Genomic DNA, 9,809 nt, shown 5'->3' with positions numbered 1-9,809 from the left:
AGCTACCTCGAAATAAAAAATCATGTTCAACTGTAGGTTCCTTACCCCGATAGGGTTGCTAAGGCTGGTTAGGGGCACGCAAGCCGCCGAAGTGGCGTCAATTAAAAGACCTGCAACAAGAGGTCGAACATCCTTCTCAGGGCACTCCTTGCTGATCATGCCACTCTTGTTTATTTTTCAGTGTTTATTGTACGACACCTTTGGGCGGCATGCTGCTGAAACCTGGAGCCTAACTGTACCCTATACATCAACTGTTAATTAAAGATTCGTGTGAAGTGTATACCAGTGAGCGTAGTGCCAAAAAGTTCCCCTCCCCAGAAAGAAGAATAAGTGTGTACACTTTTGAGTGTAACGTACCGTTTCCGTTCTACGATGGTTTCAATTCAGATCTGTAGCGCGTCCATCTCTGCTGATGGAAAGAGAAGAGTCTCACAGTTTCTTTTCCTGGTATGCAGTAGGGTAGACAGGATGACGTGTACTACGTCAGACGACCTCCTGACGTCACTTAACGCCTGCCTCCGTGCCAGACTATTCAATGCCTGTGCGTCTCCGATACAGTAAACATGGTTCCGGAATACACAGACGTACTCCTAGTGTGTAGCGAAGCTCGAGGTAACTGCTGCTAGACGACTGTATCACAAACGTTTTCTGCGACGTAACACGACGTCGCACAAACTTTTTGCCCAAGTTACGCATCAGCTCTGAAAAAGAGGTACCTTCATCGTGAGAAGGCAGGACTGTGATGCTCCACGGCAACGCCGAAACCACCAATTAGGAGAAGATTTACTTCATTGCGTTGAAGAGAGCCAGTCAACGAGTTCTCGTACAATTGTGCGTGCAGTAGGTGTTAGTCACAGTATCGTCTGGGACGTTCTGCTTGACCAGCAGTTACATGCATACCTCTTACAAAGCGTATACGCTTTGGGATCAGCCGATTTTCCACAGCGCATAGCCTACTGCACGTGGTTTCTGTACCGCTGCATCATCGACATATCCCTGTCTCCATGTCAAGTTCTGTTCACAAAGTAAAATAAGGGAATGTGTTCTGAATTCACAAAACAGCCATGTCTAGTTAGACGTAAAATTGCGTGCCACACATGTTCAGGGAGTTCAGCACCGGTTTGGTATTAGCGTGTAGGCAGGTAGGGTTGCTATATAGACTACGCCATCCCTCGTAGTTTCGGCAAACACCGGCTGAGTGTGCGCGTATCGGCACTTTAGTCGATCATTCGACGCCAGGCTGTAATGAAAGTGTTTACGTTGCTATAGAGGAAGTTTTACATAAGCTCTTGAGGGAATAACTGAGGTTAGTCTATAAATTGCTCTTCAAAAACTATTTCAGCGCCACGATTAGTTCTTAGTGTATAGTAAACAGTATTTCCCAATGTTTGAGTAGTTGCATTAACAGTAAGTCCTGTTGGGCGTGTTTTTATTCTAATACAACCATCTTGGCTATCAAGATCTTGAATTTATAAGGTGCGGCCTCTCTCCCCTACAGATCGGGATATGTGGCAGAATAAAATATGGTACATATGCCGCACACACTTTCGTTAGGGATGCTTCCCGCATAAATAAAATAAATAAGTGAACACATTTCTGCTTTGTTTGTACTTTCGTTCAAATGGCTTACCATGCACGAAGTTTCATATCCCGACGAGTACCACGACGAAAAAGAAACAGAAAGAGTATGTTTAGATACATGTAAAGACTGTGGAGAATTATACCTGAGAACAGCACAACAAGACTGGTTATGTTGCGCACTAGTAAGTTTCGTTTAAACGGCTTCTGATACGTTTTGTGTGGATGGCTGTCGAGAAAACAGAAAGGAAACCAAATGAAAAAACATTGTAAATTTTACTTTTGTTTTTGATTTAATATTTCATGAGGATCTATTGAGCAAATTAACTAAAGATAAATTATTATATATCCTACTATTAATGTTCGCAACAGTCAGTAAGTGAAGTAGTCATCTAAACCAGTGAACTACTTAGACGTATTACTGTTTTGTTAAAAAGCTATTGTTAGCACTTAGGAGTTTTTCTTTACCTCACGACACATTTATAACCAGGAATGTATTTATGAGTACGTGTATATACAGAATTTGACTTAAAAAACATGGTAGGCTAGCGGATTTAACATACGGCGTATCACCCATACAACAGGGGATAGACGCCGCAAAATAAAGATTTTTTCATGGTGAAGTGCTATGTTTAAATGTTACACTGGACACATAAGAAATTGTGCCTCATAGACAACTAGTGCGTTTAAATGTACAAAAAAAATTACCAAAAGCGCGCCATGGCAATTAACATAGGCGATTTCGAAAATGTGCACAATCTACCCTGTATTTAAACTATCCTGGGTGGTCATGTGACTGGGTCATACCTCGTGGTCTGTATACTTGATCATCCTGTAAAACGTATTGGACTCATTCTTGGAAGCTGTGCCACTGAATGTCCGTCAGCAAATACGGTTTCAGAATGCTGGTGCACCAGCTTATTTCTCACTTGCGGTTCGGAGACATCTCAACAGACGGTTTAGTGGAAGATGGATAGGCTGAGGTGGTTCAACCTCGTCGCAACCGAGATAGCCGGATTTAACTCCTATGGCCTACTTCTTTTGGGGTCGTGTGCAAAGTTTAATTTACGAGACTCACGCAGAGAAAGAGGAAAATCTGCTGGCACAAGTTCTGGCCGCTACGCTAGGAATTGAAGAGACACCAGGTCGAATGGAGAGTGTGCACCAGAAGTGCTTCGTTTGTAACATCATTGGTGGTCGACACATGTTGTAAAGAGTCAGTACTGTTCTGTACGTACAGTCTGCTGGCTTACTTTTTGTTTTGTGGTAATGTAAACACGCAATATTTAAGTGTTGGTACAAACAAACGTGCCTAAACGATAAACTGATTTTTCGTTATGTACCTTTCGAATAATTGTACTGCGTCACGCATCACGCAGAAGTAGCAATGTTAAATATCTGACTTTGAAAACGTCTTAGAACGGAAACGGTACGTTACCGGACATGTGTTTCTATTCAGAATATTGTGTACTCAGTCCCCTCTAAAAGTCCTAATACTTTGTTACGGGAATTTCGGAGCACTCTGAATTTCAAAAGTGTCATTGATATTTTTACTTATGTCTTCATCTAGCACACAAGAAGAAGCACTATCGTGAAAATTCCTACCAGATTTAAACTGTGCGCAGGGCTGGAATTCGAACACAGGAGCATTAATCTGCCAGGAAGTTTCGTAAGAGCAAACACCCGCTGCAGAGTGGAAATTCGTTCTACACAACGCAGTCACTTCAAGCCTTGACACAGCTATTTATGTGACAAAGTGTCTTCAACAGCTCAGGTAATACGTACTAAAAGACTATACACTTTTTCTACAGGCATCATGGCAGAAGGTAAACATCAAGGCACATCGCAAACGAAGTAATTATTTAGTGTTTATTAACTTAGCTTTCATTTCAGAATTTTATATATTTGTGGACATAGAAATTATGTTTGATGTTTTCTTTTCTAATGTTCGCTTCTAGTAAATTCATAGGACCATTGTTTTCAACCTTACTTGGATAGGCTCAAGTTTCTGGCACAGTTTCACATGTCGAAATGTCTTTTCGACAAATGATAATCCTTGAGGAGTCCCTCATTTTGCTGCACGGTTAATACATTTTTGTTCTTCGAGGCGTAAAAGCAACCCTAAATTATTAAATGAAGTTGTGTACTTCACTAATGACATTCATTACCTCATGGATAGAGAAGTACAGGGGTATAATGCACTTCAAAGAGGCCACCGTTGACAGTGAAAAAGTTCCGGCAAAGAAGATGAAAACTGTACAAGATGTGAAGCCGAGATAGTACAGTTCTGTTAGGTTTCCATATATTACAGTTTTCTTTTAGGAAATATTTCGCTACGAAAATTAACATACATTACTCAAACATCACTTTACTCCTCTCACAAGTTCTAATTCCTCTTTAAAATAAGTACATAATTCCCTTTAAAAAATATACTTTTTTATCTCGACAAAAAAGATAGCGTGAACTGTGTAAAAAATCCCTCACATTCTATGACTACACAAAAACCGCGTTTCGATGCCTGTAAAGTTTCTTTTTAAGGTGTGCGTCCACTGTAGGTGGAACTTCCCTCCATTGAGCCCATCAACCACCAATAACACCAGTTTTCTTTAGGAATCCCTGATGAGAAAAACCACTTGGCCTATTTCTTGGATGGAGAATGTTGTTCAAGAGGACATTTTTATCAACTATTTTTGTAAATCTTGTAGCGAAACAACTGTAAATACGTATTAACTTAGTTTCTATTTTATTTTTCGACTGCTCCATGCAATTATCCGACGTGAGTCGCTCAGTGGCCTTTCACCTACCTACTTTTACAAGTACACGGTTGATTGCCTGGCAGAGAGTTCATCGAACCACTTTCACAGTATTTTTCTACCGCCCCACTCTCGAACAACGCGAGGGAAAACCAAAACTTATATCTTTCCGTGCGAACTCTGATTTCTCTTGTTTTGTTACGATGATCATTTCGCTCTATGTAGGAGCACGTCAGGAAAATACTTTCACATTCGAGGAAGAAAGTTCGAGATTGAAATTTCGTGTAAAAATTATGAACGCCTAGGGTTTAATGATAGCCACACCTAATCTCTTATCATATCCATGACACCATCTTTTCTACTTGGCAATAATAGAGAGCGAGATGTCTTTCTTTGAACTTTTTCCATGTCCTCCGTCAATACTACCGGGTGAGAATTCCACACCACGCGCCAAGAGGATGGACAAGCGTAGTTGAAGCAGTCTCTTTAATGGATAAGTTGCATCTTCTAACTGTTCTCCCAATAAAGTGCTATCTTTTGTTCGCTTTCCTAACAATTTTGTATACGTGACGTTTCCAATTTAAGTTGTTCATAATTGTATCCCCATGTACTTACTTGGACTGGCAGACTTTAGATTTGTGATTTCTCGTGTGACTCTAAGTTGGCGATACCAAATGGAAATGATCGTATGGCATCAGTGGCGGGGAGTTCCCAGACGGGAAGCCACCAAGAGCAAGACTTACTGAGCGCCGCCACATTGGGCGACTTGTGCGTCGACAACTGGGATGAAATTATGATGAGGACAGCACAACACACAGTCCCTGAAGTGAGAAAATCTCCCACACTTGCCGGGAATCAAACCCTGGCCCCCGAGCGTGGCATTCCAACGCGCTGACCATTCAGCTATTGGGGCGGACTTGGCGATACCTTTTAGTACTGACGTGGGTGACCTCGTATATTCATTGTTTAATGTCAAATGCCGCTTCTCGCACCATACAGGTCTGTAGATCATTTGACGTTTTGATATTCTGGTGACTTTACTAGATGTTAAATGACACCATCATCTGTAAACAATCTAAGATGGCTGCTCAGACAGTCTCTAAAATCATTTATATACACTAGGAACTGCAGAGGGCCTGTAGCACTTCCTTGGTGGAGGGCAGATATCACTTCTGATATTCTCGTTTACTTTCTGCTAGTTACTACGAACTGTGACTCTTGTGACAGGAAACCACGAGTTCAGTACCACAAGTGAGACGATACACCGTAGCCATACAATATTATTAGAAGTCGCTTGGTAGGAATGTCATCAAAAGTTTTCCGGAAATCTAGGAATTTGGAATCAATTTGACGTCCAATGTCGACAGAACTCTTTACTTAAAGAGAATTAAGAGTTAGCTGTGTAGCACAAGAACACTATTTTCTGAAATTGTGCTGATTGTGCGTCAGTAGATCGCTTTCTTCTGGGTAATTCGTGAAGTTCGAAAAGTTGAACACAATGTGTGGCAGTACTTGATCCAAAATCCTACTGAAAATCGATGTCATGGATATGGGTCTGTAATTCAGCGGATCTCTCCCATTTCCTTTCTTAAATATTGTTGTGACTCGTGCAACTTTCCAGTCTTTAGCTACAGATTTTTCATTGAGAGAGCTGTTGTATATGGCTGCTAAATATGGAGCTATTTCATCAGCACACTCTGAAAAAAAAGAAACAACGTATCTGGTATGTAGTCTGGACCGGAAGATTTGGCTTCATTAAGTGACTACCTGTATATCCGGCGTTTCCCGTGTCTATCGGGAAACGCCGTTTTTTCCTTTTTTTCAGAGTGTGCTATATATATTTTGCAGTCTTCTCGTAGTCCATCTCCTCTTCCCTCTTTCTCTCTGTACATCACTTTCCCTCTCTCTTTCCTCCTTTTCTTCTCTCAATGTGCACCTCACCCACCCCAGTCCAAAATCCTACTTCCCCTCTTTCTTTCCATCTGCTCCTCCCCCCCCCCCCCCCTCCTTTCCGTCCATCTGCTCCTCCGCCCCTCCCTGTTCATATTCTCCCCGTTATGACCATTTCCCAGTTTCCCTCCCTCTGCCAGTCTCCTCCTGCTCCCTGTCATCGTCCATCCCCTCCTTCCCCCTCTATATCCATCTCCTCCTCCTCCCATTCTCTATCTAATTTACCACCCTCACCCCAATCGGAATATGCTGGTTCTTACTTCCACAGCACTTTTTTTCAGACAGTAAACTACAGAACTTTGGACAAAAGCGATCCAAAGATTTAGGAGGAGCTGTTTACCCATGACTTTTCCGCTGTGCACTTGTCACATATATTTCACATACTTTTTCTTACTTCATATCCATTTGTACACATATATCCCCTGCAGCTCTAGCGAATTTCGCTCTGCAGTTTCGTTTTTATGCAGCTCAATATTAATGTCTTATGTACCGCAGTATGTGTCGTACGCTGATATAATTTAGCAGGTACATGAAATGATACATACGAATATTATCTGCAGAATTTGTTGTGAATAGAGGTAGAGAAAAAGTAAATGGAAAGGTAGTGCCCGATACGGTGATACACTGCATCAACAGTGGAAATCTACTATGTCATTAACGTTTTTCCTTTCATCGTTTTGTGAGGGTTGTCAACGAGAAAAAGTCTTGTAAGGGTTTTAAATTATGTGGTGATTGCAAGTCTCTAAGTGATCACATTCCCAAATACTAGATGAATAGGGTTTGGCTACTAGCGTGTCGTGAGCTATACTCTTTTTCACTCCCTACGCTTCGAGAGGGAAGTGGTTCTTACACCCACAATGATTTTTACCCCCACAGTGTTCCTTTCCAGACAGTAAGTGATACGTGTACCAAGTTTGGTTGAAATCGATCCGGCGTTTAAGGAGGAAATGCGGAACGGAACAAACACACACAAGTTCTTCCACTTTTGTAATGCGTAAGGATTTAAGTTGCTTCGTTACAACGCGGCTATATACATAGTTATGTTTGCTGTGGTTCTTGATTGGAATTCTTGAATATTTACATCTTTGGTGATGGGATTCAAAAAACCCATACATAGTAACTCTGCTTTAGTGGCACTGTCATCGGTAACTACTCGTACCGTTGCTATGGTGCAGTGAAGATAATGATTGTCTCGCTGCTGATGTGCTTTACATATGAGCAATATGTCTTTGGATTTTCTTTCAGACAGAGACAGAGTTTCGTCGTGGAAACTATCGAAAGAAATTCCCATTGAAATCTGCGCTAAATTTCGGGCTTCTGTAAACCTTTGGTGGTTTAGGGATTTTGTGTTATTTTGAACCTTGCATGCTTTTTCGTTGCTTCTGCAACAACGTTCTGGCGTGTTTTGTGCACCATGGTGGATTTGTTCCACCCCTTATTAATTTATTTCATATAAATCTTTAAGTTGCTGTCGATGCTTTGTCTTTGAATTTAAGCCACTTCTGGTCTACACTTACGTATTTAGGAAATAATGAAGACGCAGCCTCAGAAAGGCGTGAAGCGGATTTCTATTTACTTTCTTTAATAGATATATTTTGCGTTATTTCTCGTAGATTTGGATGTGGTTCTGTTCAGCCTCGCTACAACGAAATTTTGGTCACTGATCCCTGTACCCGTGATAGTGTTCCATGTTTGCCCAGAGTTATTTGTCCCTAAGAGGCTAAGGATATTTTCGCAACATTTACACCTTGAGTTGGCTCCTGTACTAATTGCTGAAAAATTTCTTAGAAATCATTGGTACAATTTCTAAAGATGTTTTATGACATGGCCTTGAAAACGTATTTTCGCCAGTATATCAATAATAGACTAAAACGACCACCAACTACAATGTATGAGTTTTCTGAAACCTGTTATGAGCTGTAATCGGAAAGCCTTGTTAGCATCAAATGAGCGCAGAACAGTGTTAGGCGAATATACTACTCTTCTAAATTTGAAGTTGTTAGTGGTTGAAAAGGTATGAGCCTGGTAACTACGCTTGTTGAACTTCATAGTAGTGCAACTGTGATGAGAGTATCATGCCTACAGTACTGTAATTCGATCTTTACTATTATACAGTCTGGGTAATACAGGTTGGAAAGTTTCAAAAACAGTACCTATAACCATCTTGAGATTGAAGGGCTTCTGTCCGCGTTTTCTTACAAATACATTAGTTTTTGGAGGGAATCCGCCTTGAGCAGAGCACAAGTTTATCTTTTCTTCTATATCTCAGGTATGTTCAACTGAAGTTACAATACCATTTGTGGGCTTTTTTTTATCTTCTTCTAAGAGGAAGAATGACTACTTGTACGCATATAAATTTGAGTTTTTAGGACTCTGTTTAAAAGGCTGAAAAACAGGCAAATTATTGTATGTATACCTTGCAACCACATGCTGTTGTTTTCCTGGTTTTTTATGTTTTTTACTGCATGCTTTACTTTTAAAGTTTGTCGGCTTTAACCATATAGGACTAAATGTAAAAAAGTTATTTACTTCGAAGTTTTACGACTGGGAATGTTATGGTAATACCTAACATTGACTAAATTTGTGTGGAAGTTTGTGTGTGTGTGTGTGTGTGTGTGTGTGTGTGTGTGTGTTTGTATTTGCAATATGTTTCACTTTTTCACTTACTTTTTCTAGCTTCCCCCTTATCTCCACTGTGAAAACTTGCACTGTGTAATTTTCACTGTCATAGAAATTCTGTGATAAATAACACCGATAGCTGTGTCTCCTCTACCTGATGAAGTCAGGTTTGGGTTACGTATACTCTGAATCCATTCGGACAGGGTATTTAGCAATTGCAACAATCGTATATAACACCGACACGCAACTGTCTGAGGCCAGGTTCAGAATTTGTCCGCAACAAAAATTGTCACACTGGGATATGGTCAAAACTTAGGAAGGAAATTGATTTAACGGATAGAACAATCAAGAACATACATTAAAAAAAAAAATACGGAATATACGAGTGCCTTGTACAAATGCGTGGCTTACGGCGATTTATACTGATACACGTTCAGCAGCGTCGGACGATTAAATGTCCACAACATTTCGACCGAGTGCTGCTCTGCCTTTATCAAATGCTGACCATATTGATTCCTGCTGCTATCCATATATAGCCGCACTGCCTTCTATGAAGTCACTGGTACTCCCTTCAATGTCATTGTGTAATGTTTTCCTTGGGTAGAACCGTTCACAAATCTTTCGAGGTTCGGATCCCAAGCTGTACTTAGCTACAATCTGCTGTTTTTATTGAGGATATTGTTGGGAATTTTTATCTCCATTGCTTCATTTGTGACGCTATCCCAGAAGCTATTCGTCCGTTTAATAACCGACGTCACGTCGACTGCAATTTGATGTCCGTTTTCCAAAGCATGTTATGTTACGGCTGATTTCTCAGGATAACGTAGGCGAACACACCGCTAGTTTCCTACGCGGCATTGTTCAATAGTACACACAGTTTGCCTGACGAATCTGCACACACCCATGCAG

The sequence above is a fragment of the Schistocerca americana genome, chromosome 2, assembly GCF_021461395.2.
Source record: "Schistocerca americana isolate TAMUIC-IGC-003095 chromosome 2, iqSchAmer2.1, whole genome shotgun sequence".
Lineage (NCBI taxonomy): Eukaryota > Metazoa > Arthropoda > Insecta > Orthoptera > Acrididae > Schistocerca > Schistocerca americana.
This window is presented reverse-complemented; position numbering follows the sequence as displayed.